This window comes from Petaurus breviceps, unplaced genomic scaffold (genome assembly GCF_028583685.1).
Source record: "Petaurus breviceps papuanus isolate PSGF00001 unplaced genomic scaffold, PetGlider_PUasm1.0 90763, whole genome shotgun sequence".
NCBI lineage: Eukaryota > Metazoa > Chordata > Mammalia > Diprotodontia > Petauridae > Petaurus > Petaurus breviceps.
In genome coordinates, this window is record NW_027187340.1 from 5888800 (window position 1) to 5907590 (window position 18791).

General features: G+C 39.8%; 1 pseudogene; it reads right to left on the reverse strand.

Annotated features, from left to right (window-relative positions):
• Positions 1-16509: 16509 nt before the first annotated feature.
• Positions 16510-18791, reverse strand: part of LOC138146578 (uncharacterized) — a 19087-nt pseudogene continuing 16805 nt past the window's right edge.

Below are 18791 nucleotides of genomic sequence, written 5' to 3' on the forward strand. Positions count from 1 at the left end.
GGCCTTTAAACTCTGTGCTTCAAAGACTTTTACCTTCCCTTTATTTCTGTTACCCATTAGCACCACCACGTCATGGACTCCATCATTCAAAAATACCTCCAACATGTCAAGCTACAAAATTCCCCTCTCTGTCCATAAATAATCTATCTCGTCTATCTAACTTTTTCCACTGACTCCTTTCCCTCTGCTTATAAGTATGATAAGGTTCTTCCTATCCCTCCCCTCCCCCCCGCCAAAGCCTTCTTGACCTAGAGATGCCCCAGAGCTACCATTTCCTCTCTCTTCTCCCTTACCCTGATGTATTTCCAGGAATAAGACTGTACACTTTCTGCCTCCACTTCTCTGCCTCTCACTTATTCCTTAGCCCTTTATAATCTGATTTCTGTTTTACAGTCTTCTGAAACTTTTCTCTCAAAGGTAGATGAATCTCTAAGATCCTCTGAGGCTCTTAGATTCTATGTCACTGCTTTAGGAAGACTGCTAACCACTAAACCAAATGGCCTTTGCCCAGTGTTCATCCCTGCTGGTGTTTCAGCACCATTCGATGTTCCTGAGCATGGATTCCTTGACTTTCTCTTCTCCTCTTTCTCTAATATAGCTTTCATTTGATTTTCCTGCCTCCTCTCTGACCTGTCATCTCTCCTATATTCTCTTCTGTCTCTCCTTGCTGCTCCACTTTTTTTTTTACTGGTTTATCCCCTAGCCTGGAATATATTCTTGCCCTACCCCTGCTCCTCAGAACCCATGCTCTTCTTTAAAACCCAGCTCAAATGTCTCCTTCTGTGTGAAGTCTTTCCTGTCCTGATCCCTTCCCTCGGCTGGTACATTCCCTCCCCAAACTACTTTTCATTTATTTTTTGTATTATTTTTACATTTGATACACACAAACAACATATATACACATAGCTATGAATCTATAGCTGTACATGTTATGCAAATCTAGATATACACACAAATGAATCTATATAAACACATGTATGAAAATAAATGTATACATATGTATGAACATATGCATATATTTGTATGCACATTCGCATATATACATATATATTGAGGCTATCTTGATTTGATTCACAGAGAAATAAGAATAGCCATCTCTAACATCACTTCTTCCCACCCTTTTCTAAGAGAGACTTTAACTGCTTCCAGGAGAGAAAGAAGGAGGTCAGGGGCCAGAGACTGACCCTTTACTTTCCTCTGAGAAAGGAGGTACAGCACCAGGTTTATATCTACCTGCTCTCTTACATATAATTAGTCTAAGGGACATAATTTTTAGGTTCAAGCTGATAGCATGATAGCTATTTCTTTTTTTTTTTTTTAAAGCAATCAGGGTTAAGTAACTTGCTCAAGGTTACATGGCCAGTTATTTCTGGGTGTGGTGCTGAGTATCTGAGCCTGGATTTGATCGAGGTCATCCTGACACTGGAGCTGGTGCTTACTCGCTGAGCCACCTGGCCACCAGATAGCTATTTCTTAATGGGGAAAGGGGGCTGCAAGCTTTTTGTCCAAAGCTTGACTCCCTTCTCATGAAATATCAGTTCCTCATTGAACTCATATAGGAAATAGCAAAAAAACCCATTTGTCCAAGTCAATAGCAAAATAGAAATCAGAGGAAGTATACATAGGAGAATATATACCAGACAATACAGATTGAAGGAGCTTTCCTTTTGGGGTGAGATAACTCCAATCAACCATGACAGAGAGTCCCAGATCTCACCCATAGAGGAAAATTTCCCAAGGTGGGAATAGGGATATGATCCAAGTTTACATGCTGGTTTCTTCCAGGAGTCTTCCCTCTCCTAGCTTCAACAATCCCCTTTATCCAGAGAACAACCAAATAAACTTCTTAGTTTGACCCACAAGGGCTCCAACAATTTGATTTCAACAAACGTTCCTGCCTTATTTTCCTTTACTTTACATTCATTATTGTATCTATCAGTCAAACCAAACTACTCACTTTTTCCTATACATGTTTCCTTTCCTTTAGTCATGGGATGCTCCTTATACCTGAGATACCTGCTAACCATATCTCTAGCAGCTGAAATCTTACTTTTTCTTCAAGTTCTAGACATTTTATTTTTCCCTGATCTTCCCAGACAGAAGAGATCCCTCCCTCCTCTTGAATGGTAAAGCATTTTCATATCTTTATGTACTTCCATACTTCCATTTTTATATCTGGTTTTTTCCTTTGGTACATTAGCCATGTGTGATTCTTCATGACCCAATTTGGGTTTTTCTTGGCAGAGATACTAGAGTGGTTTGTCATTTCCTTCTCCAGCTCATTTTACAGATGAGGAAACTGAGGCAAAACAGTGTTAAGTGACTTGCCAAGAGTCAGACTTGCCAAGAGCTAGCAAGCATCTGAGGTTGGATTTGATCTCAGGTCTTCATGACTCCAGGCCCAGCACTCTATTTATGATGCCACCTAGATGCCTTTTTCCTTTGCATTAGATGCAGCCATCTACCTAGGATCATAGAATCATATCTATCTGAAAGGACCTTAGAGTTATCAAGTCCAAATCCCTCATATTATAGATGAGCGCCCTGAGGCCCACTGAGGCTAAGTGATTTTGTTAGGGTCACATAGGCAGTAAAAATGTCCAAGGCAGAATTTGAATGTGGGTCTTCCTGATACCAAGTCCTGTACCTACCCACTATCCTATACTATCTCATCATGTCTTATTTTATCTACTCTACTCTCTAGGTGGTCTATGATTTGTATTGGTAGAGGGAATTCACACACCAACAAAATCTCAGTGTTGGTGTTTTGATATGTTGGCATATTTTATCTCCCTTAAGGAGAAGCAGTTGTGTTTTGGATAGAGAGCCGGCCTTTGGACACATATTAGCTGGGTGACCATGGGCAAGTCTGTTCTTTGTGTCTGAGGCAATTCCTTAAGACTATGAATTATAGCTGAATAACTTAGCTGCACTGGTGGTGCTAATTTCTACACTTGGATGGAGTTCCTCACCCTGATCAAATCACATTTAAAGAGTAAGAATTATCTGTTGGACTTTTAAGTTCCAGGGACTGTGTCATTCATCTTTGTTATCATCCACAGTGGCTGGAATGTATTAGTTTTGAATAGAGAAAGGTCAGGAGTTAAAACTTCTTAATCTGTTTATAGTAACTTTGCTCTAGTTATCATATAAGCTACTTAGCTACTTTGTCCTCATTTATGTCACACCTATTAGGAGCTTTCCACACCCACACAGAACATGTCGAAGATACAGGTCTGGGCATTCACATTCTAAGAAGGAAAATCTGACAAACACTCATTATTCTTTTCTTTTTGAGAAGAAAGTGGCTGGGAGGAGCTGTTAAAAATATGTTGGTAAAATTGAGGAAGGAAGAAAATCTTCCATTTTATGAAGAAGTCAAATCAATCTTCTTGACTTTTTGACTTGACTTTTTAAGACAGTAAGAATTTGATAACCTGTTGATCATCCTTTCCTCTCCACTTCTTGGGATGTCAGAAATCGTGCAGCTAGGTGGTACAGTGGATAGGGTGCTCGGGCAAGTCAAACCTCTGTCTGCCTCAGTTTCCCAAACAATATGATGGGGATAATAATCATGCACCCCTTCTAGAATGGTTTGTGAGGATGAAATGAGACAATATTTTTAAAGTGCTTAAGCACAGCACCTGGTATAGAGTCTTCCTAATTCTTAAAAAACAAACAAATCTACAACTCATTTTACCTTGACCCTGCCTCTATTGTTTTCCCATTCACTTCCAAAACCCCATGATGGTGCATCTTTAATAAATTTTGTTTTACTTTGGTTGAGAGAAGGCTTGAGTAGAATTCATTTGAACAGGATACAGCGTGTTGGTATTTTGGGCTCTTGATCACCTGTAAACCCCAAACCTCAACCCTACCTTTCTGACTTGCTGCCTCCATAGCCTCAGCACCCATTTCCTCCTCTGTTTTATGAAATTAGCCCTTCCTTTCTGCCTCTGGAACGAAATAGCATGTTCCTAGGTCACAGATGATCTCTCGTCAATAATTCCATGGCTTCTTTTCTAACCTCAGCCTTCTTGACCTTTCAACATTGACCACCCCTACTTTCTCGATACCCTTTTCTCTGTTGGCATCTAGGACAACTCATTCTCATGGTTCATCATGATTTAGAGGGGAAATGAATCTTAGAGTTCATCTAGTTCAATCACTTCCCTCATTTTACAGATGGGGAAACTGCGGCTCTGAGAGGTTAATTGACTTGACCAAAGAGATAGTTATCCAGGGGCAGAGCTGGGATTTGAATCCAGGTCCTCTGATCCCCAACCAGCTCCTCCTTCTACTTCACTGTATACTGCAATCTTTAACTGATCCTTCTTTTGTCTCCATAGCAATCTCCTTATCTTCCTTCTATACCTTAAACGTCATTCTCCCCCAAGGTTTTGTCCTTGGTTCTCTTCTCTACTTTATCTAAACTCCCTCACTTGATAATCAGGTCAAACTTCACCTTCTTTCTACATGGTTTGGGTTGAATTCTTTCAAGGCAGGACCCATGTTTTTTGCCCTTGAATTTCTGGGTTCCCAGACCACGACATTACTACATTCCTCCAAATATGGCTTCTAACTATTGTGTATGGGCCTGTTTTGTATAAGCCTGTATGTATCTTTGGTCAAATGCAGAGAATGTAGAGAAGAGGAGTCAAACAATACTCAATAAATGGTTTAGAACAGTTCTCAAAGTGTGGTCTGTGGACTTATGGGGTCCCTGAGAATCTTTCAGGGGTTTGTGATATCGAAATGATTTTCATGATAATAGTAAAATGTTATTTGCCTGTTAAAAGATTTCTCCCTTTTCCAACTATATATTTGTGTGAGGCTGGCATCACAACAGATCAAATACAGAAGTGGAGATAAGCATCTGTCTTTTATTAAGACAGGCATTAAAAAGTTTGCCAAAATATATGTAATATCAACCCTCTTCTTACTGAATTATTTTTATTTTTTAAAATAGAGTTACTTTTCATAAAATGTGCTATTTCTGTTAACATACAATGGATTTATTATTATTTTAAAACATATTTCAATTTTTATCAGCTTTAATTTCTAACATAGTAAAATACTGATAGATATGGCCCACATAAACTAGTTCTTTGGGGTCCTCAATACCTTTTATAAGAGCTGATGAGAAAAAATTGGAGAACCAACTCCTGGTTTACAATAAGTCTAGCTCTACAGAGAGCAAGTGGAAGGCAGAGATTTTGTACACGGGAAGAAAACACCTCCAAAATTCATGAGAAACTCGATTTGCAAAAGGAACAGTGATGAGTTAAAACAAATCCTGAAGTTTCTTCTTTCAAAAGTTGACAATACAAGTAATTTGCTTACTTGATATGTCAATAATCAATCAATCAATCAGCAACTATCTACTATTTGCCAGGCACTGTGGTAGGAGTTTGAAGACAAAAACAAAAGAAATGCTGCCTTCAAGGAGCTTCTATTCTATTTGGTATCTAAGAAATAATTAATACTGTAATCTATATTTGAGACACAAGTCTGCCAGAAACAATTTTGTTTCATTTGTCTTTACCCTGTCTCCAAGAATATCTAAAATATCCAAACCAGCATAATCCTCCCATGGCCTTAGACACCTCTCTACTCCAAGATGATCTGAAGTAATCTTTATAGGAATACTGAACATGGAAAAAAATAAAAATATGTAAAAATATGGTTTGGGAGTAACATTACAGAATATTCACTACTCATTTACTCCTAGGAACAATGCCCTCAAAGATAGAAAAGGGCTTCTTTCCAAGAACAATATCTTAGCAGCAATAATCTTAATTAGATAAGAGTTAAGTTCCATTACCAATAAGAAAGTCCTTAGCTGCTGTTTTATAAACCTTCTTAAATGGAAAAGTCTAGAAAGAGGCTGGATAAAGTATTATTTCCTAATATTTTTGTTGACCTAAAAAGGATGTTTTTAATATGCTTTCACAAGAAGGAAGAAACCCAGGTCTAAGACCAAGTCGTTGTTTTTCCTCACAATCCTACATTGCTTCTTTCTCCAAACTGATTCTTCATATATCAGGAGAGAAGAAGCATGCCTCACCCAAGTCTTCTCTCCTTAGTATAGTACTAAACATCTCCAGTTCCTTTAATCCAGTGGATTGCTGGAGTCAACTCTATGGAGTTTGCTAGAGCTATTGTCTACATTTTCAGTGTGAGTGTTTTGTTGTATTGTTGCTGAGTTCAGGCACATCTGACTCTTTGTGTCCCCATTTTGGGGAGTGTTCTTGGCAAAGACACTGGAGTCATTTGTCCATTTACACCTCAGAAATCAGCTATTGCCAAGATTTGATTTATTGTTTTATTAATTGTCTAGACTTATGAAAGTGATAATAATGCAGATTAAAAGTGGATTTCCCCTCCAGAGAGTGGGTTAAACATTTACCAGTATACTCCCATGTATTGCTCTGAATTGAATTCAGCAGAAGGCTCAGGGAACAAAATCGTCACCAGACTGGGGGCCTAGTGACTAGAGACTCATTAATAATAATAAAAATAAACTTGAAAATTTGCAAAGTACTTTATATCCATTATCTCGTTTGAAGTTCATATCACCCCTACTTTTGTTGAGGTTTAAGTGTTGCTATTTTGGGGTCCCAGCACCCCTAAACATCAACACTTTAATCCATCTATATGCGTTTCTTAGTTGCCCATTTCTAGGCCTGCTCAAAATTGTCAGGGTGCCCCTTAAAATGTGACTCTCTTAGAAATGATCATGTTATTCTTTAGCTATAGTCTGACCAGGGCAAAGTACAGCAGGACCTCACTATGGACACTATTCTTTTTTTTTTCCTCAGAAATAAGCATAACATGTATTCATCAAAAAACAAAAACAGGAATAATCATAACATTTACTCAAATCAGGAATAATTAAAGATCCTTGGTCCGCCCATAGCCTGAGGTTAATTCATCCACCAATGCACATAGTGGCTTTGGAGAGAGTGGGCACACCTAGCAGAGAAGCATGCTAGAGCTTGTTCCCTGGGCAGCTGACAACTCTGGACTTCAGGACTTGATGCCCTTGGTCTCTTTGGGAATAATTTGTACCACATGAAGCGCCTTTTCTGCTAGCTACTCCCCATCAGTCCTTATCACTCTTCTTCTGGGCAAAAGCATTCGTCTTTTCCTGCTGAACCAGTGAAGGAGTAACAAGCTAATAGCCACCCTTTTTACATTTCTTTTAACTCCTGTATTTGAACTTCTAAGTTTCTATGCAGTTCTGTCTTCTATCTGGTTCATTCTAATTTTCAGGGAATTTATTGCTTGAGTGAGGCTTTGTGCCTCTTTTGATAAGCTGTTAGCTCCTTTTCCAATTTATTCTTCTATAATTCTCATTTCTTTTCCAATTTTTTCCTCTACTGCTTTCATTTTGTTGATAAAAGCTTAAAAAACAAACAAACCCTTGTTTCGTCTTTGCCAGATATTCTAGTTGAATTTATGCCCGAGCTATGTTTTAATTTGAGACTCTCCTTTCGGTGTTTTGAGTCATTCTCTTCTTTTGGGTCTGTGTCCTGAGCATCCCTTTCACCATAATGCTTTTTACAGTAGAATGATGGGGGGGTTTGCTTATTTGTTTTTCTAGCCTCCTTCCTGGCTTCAGACTTGATGCTAGAGGCTGGGCTCTATGCAATTCTAGAGGGAAGGTCTGAACTAATCTTGTTGCTACTTTCTTGGGATATTGAAGGTAGTGTTGTTCTAGTCCAGACTGGAGGCCTGCAAGCTTTCAGTGCTCCCAAAGCAGTCTGATCCAGGGCAGTTGTTGGTTGCTGTCCCCTTTGTCTGAGCTCTGCCAGCTTCTGATCTGAGTTTGGATCTGCTACTGGACTCAGACATGATTATCCAGGCAGGAAAATGCTGATGCAAAGGACAGAACTGCAGCCTCTTTTGGGGTCTGGGACTCTTGCCCTGGTTGTTCCTCTACAGGCTTCAGATTAGACTGGAAGCCAGAACTGAGATCCTGCTCTGCTCCTGAGATGGGAGGCACACAACTGCTCTCTGCTTCTGAACTTGCCAAGTGGATGCACTTCCCCTGTGCACAGCCTTTCCCTCAGACTCTCCTGGCCACAGCCTTTTCTTAGTGTCCGCAGACCTCTCTGTCTGTGTCCCTGTGCTGAGTGAGACTGGCAGAATGACTCACCGTGACTTTTTCTTAGATTTTTTGCCATCAGGATTTAGTTTGATACATTTTCTAGATCTATTTGGTTGAATTTTGTGAGGGAGCTCACTTGCTACTCTGCCTTGACTCTGCCCCTGAGAAAACACTTATTTATACTTATTAATGTAACATTCTATTGAGATTGTTGAGATGTAGAGAGCTGGCCTCAGGGAAAGGGAGATCTATGTTTAAGTCCTTCCTTTGACATATCAGCTATGTTACCCTGTAAAAGTCATTTAACTTCTAAGCATCCCAGATCTTTATAGAAAAGTTGATGTTTATTGTTAAACAGAATTTTCTAACTAGGAATTATGCTAGTTGATTTTCTTTTGGTTATTTTATTATGCTGCAGACTCATTTTGAACTCATACAGGATAAAAACAAGGCACTCTGAGGTTGAGACAGAAGGGGGCATGGTGCCAGGCAAGCCAAACTACCATCAGTACCTGTAGCAGCAAGCACCTCAGCATCCCCAGGATGGATGCCAACACAGGTTCTTAGATCTGCTTTTCTAAAGGAAAGCAACTCAAATTGGGTTAACAATCTTGCTTTAATCAAACATATGTCATTTACCTAGTTCAGGGGAAAAAAGGTCAGCACCCCGAACTTCAGAGAATACAGAGGTTACAAGCAGACAGAGAAACAGATCAGCAGTCAGGCTTACAACTGTCTTGACCATCACATCCATACCTAGACAGTTACCAGAGAGGGAAGCATCAACATCTGGGTTTTCAAAGCCAGGGGGCTCAACAGCTGCCCAGAGTCTCATCTGGTCAAATCACACAACACTTCTCAAAGTGAGCCCCAAAGCAAAGCCTCACCTCAGGGTATATATAGCCTTCTCCTGGATCAGAGAATGTAACAACCCTTTTGACCTACTGCCCAATCACACAACACCAAGGTGTGGACATTCTTGAAAACCAAGCCTCCTGCCACAGGCTCCATGTGACCACATTCAGCCTATTAGGGGGCAGAGTATATTTTCAAATCAAGGAAGGTTCTCAGAGTCACTTAAGCCTATCAAAGGGCCCAGGGGCAGGGAAGATCTTAAACTCCCATTCCCATAACAGTACCTCAAGCGTCATCTCCGATCAAACTCCTAGGTGATAGCTCTGGATGCTAAGCCCAAGAGCCTTGGGAGTAGCTACTGGTCTTGTCCATACTACTGGCTTGCTTCCAGCCTAGGCCCCATAGTCATTATTGATGGGAACAATCACTGTGGAGAGATACACTATCTTCCTCACCACCGTTAGCATCTGCTGACCAACTTCTACCAACAGTCAGGTAAGGCCAAGAGTTCTGGAGTGGTGGCCCCCGCCCATACCACTGACCCTTTATCCTGGACCAAACAGCCATCCTCTGAGGAAGCAGCTCCTGTGAAGAAGGGGATAGTCATCCCCACCAACTGCTAACCAACTATCATTTGTGAAGTGGGCAAGCCAGACTGAAGCTGCAACATAGCCTGAGCGAGAGACCAGAGGTGGTAGGTTCAAACCACCACAACTACCTCCATCATCATCTTCCCTCTTACCCAGTGGAGATAATGCAGAACCCTGAACCCAGCACCATGGGAGGTACAATGTCCTCCAGATTGGCAACCCTCATGGAGATGCATACCTGGCAACTGCTTCAACAGATGCTACAGTCTGACAGGGGTGGGGAACCTGAGGCCTCGAGGCCACATGTGGCCCTCTAGGTGCCCAGGTGCAGCCCTTTGACTGAATACAAACTTCATGGAACAAATCCCCTTAATAAAAGGATTTGTTCCGTAAAACCTGGACTTAGTCAAAAAGCTGCACCTCAGGACCTAGAAGGCCACATGTGGCCTTGAGGCCGCAGGTCCCCCACCCCTGAAGAGAGTAAGAATTTATTATAAACCTTGTTTATTTTCTGCTGCAAGTGAAACAGGTAATATTTTCCAGTGACTGGGTAGAAGGAAGAGGCCTAACTTCTTTTCTGGCAGGCTGCTATGACCCTAGGCACATATCCCTTTTCTGGAAAGTCCTGTGCCTCAAGTTTGCATAGCAAGAGCTTTGCCAGACAATTCTAATATCTATCTTTATCTAATGGGATGCCATTGGGATGCACCAGCTCAAGACCAAGGGCAACCAGGTGGCACCGTGGAAAAAGTGCAGGGCTTAGAGTCAGGAAGACTCATCTTCTTGAGTACAAATCTGGTGTTAGACACCTACTGTCTATGTGACCCTGGGCAAGTCACTTAACTTTCTTTGTCTCAGTTTCCTCATCTGTAAAACTAGCTGAAGAAGGAAATGGCAAACCATTCCAGTTATCTTTGCTGAGAAAACCCCAAATAGGGTCCCAAAGAGTCTGATATGACTGAAAAATGACTCAACAACAACAGAAAGCTCAAGACTATGTCCCACTCTTCTTTGTGCCACTCACACCACTCAACTTTAAATGTATTCCTTCCCTGGCCCTTACATAGAAGTGTCAGAGAGTGCTTAATGTCATGGTGCCATGGATCTCTGCAATGGCTTGAAGGTGTCAATGTTTTGTTCTATTTATATCTTTCCTTTGCTGTTGCTGTGGCCATATTCCTGCTCCAAATTCCACACTCCAGTGTCTCTTTTGGGTGATTAAAAACACCCTGTAATAAAACCCCTTGCCTGAAGCATTTATTGGCCTATTCCTTTTATGTTCCCAAACTGCTGTTAATGTCTGGGATAGGGAAAATACACTTTGTTCTTAAGAATAACACCTTTATCTTTTTTTTTTAATTGAACATTTTTATTTAAAGTTTTAAAATTCTTTCTTTCCCTCCCTCTTTTTCCTCCTCCCTCCCTGCGATGGCAAACAATTAGATATAGATTATATATATGCAATTATGTAAAATGTTTCCATATTAATCATTTTGTACAAGAAATTCAAATAAAAGAAAGAAAGGAAAGAAAGAAAGCATATCACTTTTAAACAGGTCTCAATGAATTACTCTGACAGTGAAAACAACTTATCACTTCTTTAAACAGTTCAATCCCATACATTCTAATAGCATCAAAAGAGGATACTCATAGAAAAGATCAGTACCTTGGGGCTATTAAGAGCATTGATTGGGCACAGAGCAGATAATGATTGATAGTGACTATTAGACTCAGAGTGAACGATCATACACATCAAACTACACTTAAGAGATTTAATTTATTACATTACACGGATTGTAATAATGAATGATTAAATTTCTCTTTTACCAATGAGTAAAATGATTATAAAACCCATTTTGCTCATAGCAGCCATTATCCTATAAAGAATATAAAGATGTCACTCATCCTTTCCTTTTCCATAATATTGCATCTAATATGAGCTACCATGATTCACCAATTTTAAAGTTACCTCAGGAAATATTATTTTCTGTGATTATGGGATTTCTATACTAATTCATGACTAGACAAATATAAGTCATTGAAAGTCATAGAATCACTCATTTGGTAGACATTTATTAAACCCCTAGACAACATGCCAGACACTAGAGATACAATGATAAAAACAATAACAAAAATCTTCACCCTCAAGGAGACTGCCTATTTTGCTGTTTTTGTTCAGTGGTTTCTGACTCTTCATGACCCCATTTGGAATTTTCTTGGCAGAGATACTGGAGGAGTTTGCCATTTCCTTCTCCAGCTCATTTTACAGATGAGGAAACTGGGGCAAACATGGCAAAGTGACTTACCCAGGGTCATACAGCTAGGGCTGAGGCCAGCTTTGAACTCACAAAAGTTGAGTCTTTCTGACTCCAAATCCAGCATTCTATCCACTTTGCCACCTAGGTGCCCCATTATAGATTACAGATAAGTAGGTACAAAATAGAGATGTTGATTAGGGAAGCATTTGATCAGTTTGATGAGTTCCCCATGACATGGCTTTAAAATAAAATGAAATAAAAGGAAAGAAAAGTGCTGTTTGCTGATACTCTTGTGGTGATCCTTTTCCTCCTCAGGATCACGATGTTGAGAAAATGTTCTTTCTTCTCTAGAATGGGGGGGGGGAGGGGAGGTAATTTAATTTTGTATGTGTCATGGATCTCTTGGGTAATCTTGTGAAACCTAGAGACATTCTCTAAACAATGTTTTTAATGCATAAAATTGAATTCAAAGGTTAAATAAACCAATTATGTTGAAATAGTTATAAATATGTGAAAAAAAACCTACCTTTATTGTGGATTCTCCAGGCTAAGAATCCCTGTTCTAGGAGGTCTGGTGTCCATTACTCAGAAACTACTGAACTTAGGCTCTCTTAAACTTGCATGGCAAGGCCATTCTCAGAAAAAATTCTGACTGAAGAGGAAACAGAAAGACAGAAGGTAGTCGGGAAATTGGAGGTTCAGGAACTTTCCCTTTGGTATTATCATGTGCTCCCTTTGAAAGCCACAATTACTGCTCCTCAGGGCAGGAGCAGAAGGAGAAATTCCCTGTGTTCATGTCCCTATCCCTCATGCTTGTGCTACACTCTGGAGTTCACCAGGGCAGAAAGCATTAGAAAAGAAAGAGCTTTTACAATCTATAAAGGAAGGGTGATTCTTCTGGCAAGAGACCATCTCCCCTTTATTTTTAGTGGCCATGTATCTTGGATGCTGCTGCAATCACTGGGGACTCATTAGAGGCATTCCCAAAATCTCCTGAGCAATCCAACCTGATGACCTCGAAGATGCCTTCCAACTAAGCTTATGATCCCATGATCCTATGCCAGAACACAAGTCCAACTTCCTGGAAAGTTTCCTTTAGGTAAAGGACCATGCTCTATCATCTCTTCAAATGTGCCAGGGGCTATCCATTTAAACTTCCCCTCACATATTTTAAAAAGGAAATGCAAAGTAATTTCTCTGGAGGAGGGCACTAGCATCTGGGGAATCTGAATAGGCCACAAATTGGATGTGTCACTTCAGCTGAGCCTTGAAGAAAGCAAGTGATTCTAAGAGTTAGAGGGGAGGAAGGCATACATTCTAGAGACAAGGGACAGCCTATGCAAAAGCACATGTGGAGGTGGGCAATGGAATGTCATGTATGAGTGTAATGCAGGAATAATAGCCAATGAGGCCCAGTCTTGGGAATCTGTTGAGCCTACTTCTGTGGGGTTTTAAAAAAATTTTCCCCTCACTTAATATTATTAAATTTTTTCCCCCAATTACATGTAAAGATAATTTTCAACACTCACTTTTAAAAGATTTTGAATTCCAATTTTTTTTCCCTCCCTCCCTTCTACCCCCTAAGATGGCAAGCAATCTGATTTAGGCTATACATATACAATTATATTAAACATATTGCCACCTTAGTCATGTTGTAAAAGAAGAATCAAAACAAAAGGGGAAAACCATGAAAAAGGTATAAAAAGAAAGAGAAAACAGTATGCTTCCAACTGCATTCAGACTCCATAGTTCTTTCTCTGGATGTGGATAGCATTTTCTATTATGAGTCTTTTGGAATGGTTTTAGATCATTGCATTGCTAAGAAGAGCTAAGTCTACCAAAGCTGGTCAGTGCACAATGTTGCTGTTACTGTACAATGTTCTCCTGGTTCTGTTGAGTCTACTTCTGGAAGTGCATGCAGACAGGGCATGAAGAGGCCTGGCTCCTGTTTGTGCCCTTCCCCTGCCCCCCACCTTTGCTGGGATTTCTAAAGGTTGAAGAATCACCAGAAGTCCAGTAACTGTGCCCATGAAGGAGTCAGCCCTGAGGAAACACCTGCTTGACCTAATTGGGCAGTAAACCAACCCAGAAGCAAGATATTGTCCTACAAACAAGAAAGTGACTTTGTCAACTCTGCCATATTTAAAAGTTAATTTGGTGAGGGTGAATAATTTGTCGCAATGCTTTAAGTTTGAGCCTACCGTCCCTACAAGACAGAGGTGGTAGAGAGGAGTATGTGCTGTCAATTTGGAGGTCTATGTTTGTACTTCTGTTCTTGCTATATCTTTCCGATGAATATCCCTTTGTAAAAGCTACTTGATATTAACTGGCCAAACTAATAGTGGAGATAATCACTGATCTCAGTGATACTGAGGAGATGATGGTGATAGATATTGGTGAAAAAACACTGCAATGGGGGCTCAAACCAATAGCTTTGAAAGAACCCCACCATCCCTTGGAGCACTTCTAAAATAGTGAGGGGAATCCAGCCAATCTTCTGGGGACCTGACTCACTTGCTTGATCACTGATTAAAGACCTCCAATGAGGAAGGAACTTCTACTACCTGAGGCAATACATTGGATTTTAGGCTAGCTCTAATTGTTGGGAAATTTCAATGGGGCCAAATGAAACAATTCTAATCCCTCTGGCACATGGTAGCCTTTTATGAACTTAGAGATAGCTATAAAACCCCCCACAAACTTCTCTTCTCTTGACTAAACACTCCTAGATATTAATATCTCTTCATAATTCTTACGTGACTCTGCACTATTCTGGATTCTTAGATGTAATAGGGAGCCACTGGAGTTTATTAAGTAAGGGGGTGACATGGTAAAGCCTGAACTTTAGGAAAATCACCTTAGTGGTTGTCTAGAATATAGAAAATATTTCCTTGACCTGTCATAATAATAATTATATCCTTTAAAAGGATATATATTTTTATATTCTGGATTTCATTTTAACCAAAAGGGAGGAACTAGTTGCTAAGGTAAAAATGATGTTGGTTGCTGTCCTTTATTCTTTTTTTTTTTTAGGCTACACATGTACAATCATATTAAACATATTTCCACATTAGTCATGTTATGAAAGAAGAATCAGAGTGAAAGGAAAAAAACCATGAGAAAGAAAAAAGAAGAGAAAATATTATGCTTTCTGCAGTCAGACTCCATAGTTCTTTCTCTTACTGTGGATAGCATTTTTCATCATGACTCTTTTGGAATTGTCTTAGGTCATTGCATTGCTAAGAAGAGCTAAGTCTATCAAAGTTGGTTGTCGTACAATGTTGTTGTTATTGTGTACAATGTTCTCCTGGTTCTGGTCACTTCATTCAGTATCAGTTCATGTAAGTCTTTCCAGGTTTTTGTGAAATCTGCCTGCTCACAATTTCTTAAGCACAATAGCATTCCATTACATTCATATACCACAACTTGTTCAACCATTCCCCAACTGATGGGCAATCCCACAGTTTAAAATTCTTTGTTACCACAAAAAGAGCTGCTATAAATATCTTTTTGTGTATGTAGGTCCTTTTTTCCTTTTTTATGATCTCTTTAAGATACAGACCTAGTATATGATATGCAGTTCTATAACCCTTGGGGCATGCTGTCCTTTATTCTTGAATAAGAATAAGAGCAAAATGACATCATGATGTTCGGGTCAAGTACAGTGTGTTCTGCTGTGGCTGATCAGACTAATATGAGCTGAGAAGGCTCTACCAGGATCATCTGTAAATGTAATAAATATCCTTCCTAGCCTTTATCCAAGTTACTGATAAGAAGTCAACAACCCAAGGCAGGGCATAAATCCTTGAGGCTCTGCTGAAACTTCCTTCTGAAGTGACGTGGAACCATAATGATAATCACTAATATTTACATAACTATGTGCCAAGTGCTTTCTAATTACTATTTCAGTTGATCTTCACAACAACCCTGGGTGGTAGGAGCTATTATTATTCCCCTTTTACAGATGAGAAAACAGTCAAACAGAGGCCAAGTGACTTGCTCAGGGTGACACAGCTACTAAATATCTAAAATTGGATTTGAACTCAGGTCTTTCTGACTTCAGGTCCACTCAGTCACCTACCTGCTCCAGCTGCCACACGTTATTGACTACTCTTTGGGCCTGGCCATTCAACCATTCAAACTCACCTGATTGTCTCCATAAGAGTAACATGACGGGTGGTTAGGTGGCACATCAAATAGAGCACCAGCCCTGGAGTCAGGAGGAACTGAGTTCAAATGTGGCCTCAGACACTTAACACTTACTAACCGTGTGACCTTGGGCAAGTCACTTAACCCCAATTGTCCTGCCCTCCTCCCTCCAAGAAAAAAAAAGTAACACTAGTGACTTTATCACAGGAGCGACTTTATCAAATAGTTTGCTAAAATCTTTCTTGTTGTTATACAGTCATTCAAGCATATCTGACTCTTCATGACCCCATGACCCACAGCATATCAGGTCCTTCTATCCTCCATTATCTCCCAAAGTCTTTCCATGCTCATGTTCATTGCTTCCATGATACTATCCATCCATCTCATCCTCTGCTGTCCTTTTTTTCTTTTGCCTTTAATCTTTCCCCAAATCAGGGTCTTTTCCAACAAATACTGTCTTTTCATTGTGGTCAAAGTATTTGACCTTCAGCTTTAGTATTTGACCTTCCAGTGAATAGTCTGAATTAATTTCTTTAAGTATTGACTAATTTGATCTCCTTGCTTGTGAGTCTCCAAGGGACTCTTGAAAGTCTTCTCCAGCACCACAATTCAAAAGTGTCTAACTCTCACAACCATACATTATTACTGGAAAAAACATAGTTTTGGCTATACCGATCTTTTTCAGCAAGGTGATGTCTCTGCTTTTTAGTATGCTATAAAGATTTCCATAACTTTCCTTCCAAGGAGTGTCTTTTAATTTCACGGCTGTAGTCACTGTCTGCTGTGATCTTTGAGCTCAAGAATATGAAATTTGACACTGCTTCCATTTCTTCTCCCTCTATTTGCCAGGAAGTGATGGGACCAATTGCCATGATCTTCGTTTTTTTTTAATGTGAAGCTTCGAGCCAGCTTTTATACTCTCCTCTTTCACGCTCATCAAGAAGCTTCTTAATTCTTCTTCACTTTCTGCCTTCAGAGTGGTATCATCTGCATATCTGAGATTGTTGATATTTCTCCTGGTAGCCTTAATTGCAACTTTTGATTTATCCACCTTGGCATCTTGCATGATGTACTCTGCATATAAATTAAATAAATAAGGTAACAATATAAAGCTTTGTTGTACTCCTTTCCCAATCCTAAATCCAGGTAAACTCTATCGACCACATTGCTTGGACGTACCAATCTAACATCTTTATCAAAAAAAGGAAATGAAGTTGACCAACTTTGGCATGACCTTATCTCGATAAAGCCATACTGGTTCCTTATGATCAATATTTTCTTTTCTTAGATGTTCATCAACCACCTCTAGAATTTTCCCAGGAATCAAACTCAAGCTCTTTGGTTTTTAGTTTGTAGATGCCATTCTCTTTCCTTTTCTGAAAATCAGCATTTCTCCGGTCTTGGGATACTTCTCTTATTCTTCACAAATTTTCAAGTATGGCTGACAGTGTTTTAATAATCATATTCCCCCAAGTCTTTCAGTATCTAAAGATAATAGCTCATCTGGGCTAAGTAATTCGAGTTCACTAAAGGCTGCTAAGTGTTCTCTTGCTATCACTTAACTTATCTTGGGTATCAACTCCCTATTAGCTATTTTTGTTCTGTTCTTTCCAGTCCAAAGGTCATTCTTAGCAGAAGAAACAAAAACAAAGCAGCTCAACCTTCTCTTTGTTGTCAGTCATTCCTCCAGCTCTGAATCTATGATGCGTGATCTTATGATAATTGTGCCATCCACACTGATAAGCAGTCTTGGCTTCTTTGTTTGAGTCCCACCTTTCCCCCAATGTAGCTAAAACCACCAAACAAACAATAACATCCCCTTTTTATTGTTATTGTTCTTAACTTTTATCATAAGCTTTAGCACTGCTGACACTCAATACAGGATTATGCCATGATCTTGTATTTGTCCATTACCCTCCCTTGTTTTCATCTTCTGTGTGTATTTTTCTAAAATTTAAATTTGTTGTCGATTGAGGCAGCTAGGAGACTCAGTGTATAGAGCACTGGGCCCTAGAGTCTGGAAGACTTCTGGCCAAATTCAGTTCAGATACTTACTAGGTGGATGACTTTGGGCAAGCCACTTTATCGCTGTTACATCAGTTTCCTCAACTGTAAAATGGGGATTATAATAGTACCTACCACACAAGGTTACTATGAAGATCAAATAAGATAGTATTTGTAAAGTGCCTGGCATATAGTAGGCAATTAGTAAATGCTTCCTTTCTTCCTTCCTTCCTTCTGTAATGCGAATGTAAATTTTAAAGATCTTCCCTGCCCCTAGGCTAAAGTGCACCAGAAGCCTGGGGAGGGAGGCTTGTTTTTCAGTAGATACTTTTTGATTGGCCAGTGGGTCAATAAGGTTGTTACATTCTCTGAGCCAGGAGAAGGCTATATAAGCCCTGATGTGTAGCTTTGTTTGGGGACTCACTTTGAGAAGTGTTCTGTAATTTGATCTGAATTCTGGGAAGCCGTTGTTGAGAGTCCCCCGGCTTTGAAAAACCCAGAATGTGGAAACCCAGATGTTGACTGGGTATGGATGTAATGGTTGGACAGTTTGGAAATCTGTCTACTTGATGTTTCTGTCTTGATAATTATGCCTGTATACTTTGAGGTTCAGGGTGCTGACCTTTTCTCCTGAACAAGGTAAATGATATATGTCTGACTGATTAAAGTAAGCTTGTTAACCCATTTTGAGTTGCTTTCCTTTAACAAAGCAGATCCAAGAACCTGTGGTAGCTGCAAACCCTGAGGACGCTTGGGGTGCTTGCTGCTACAAAATGAGAAGTATTTGGAACAGAGACTTTGTAATTGATTGAATGATTGGAA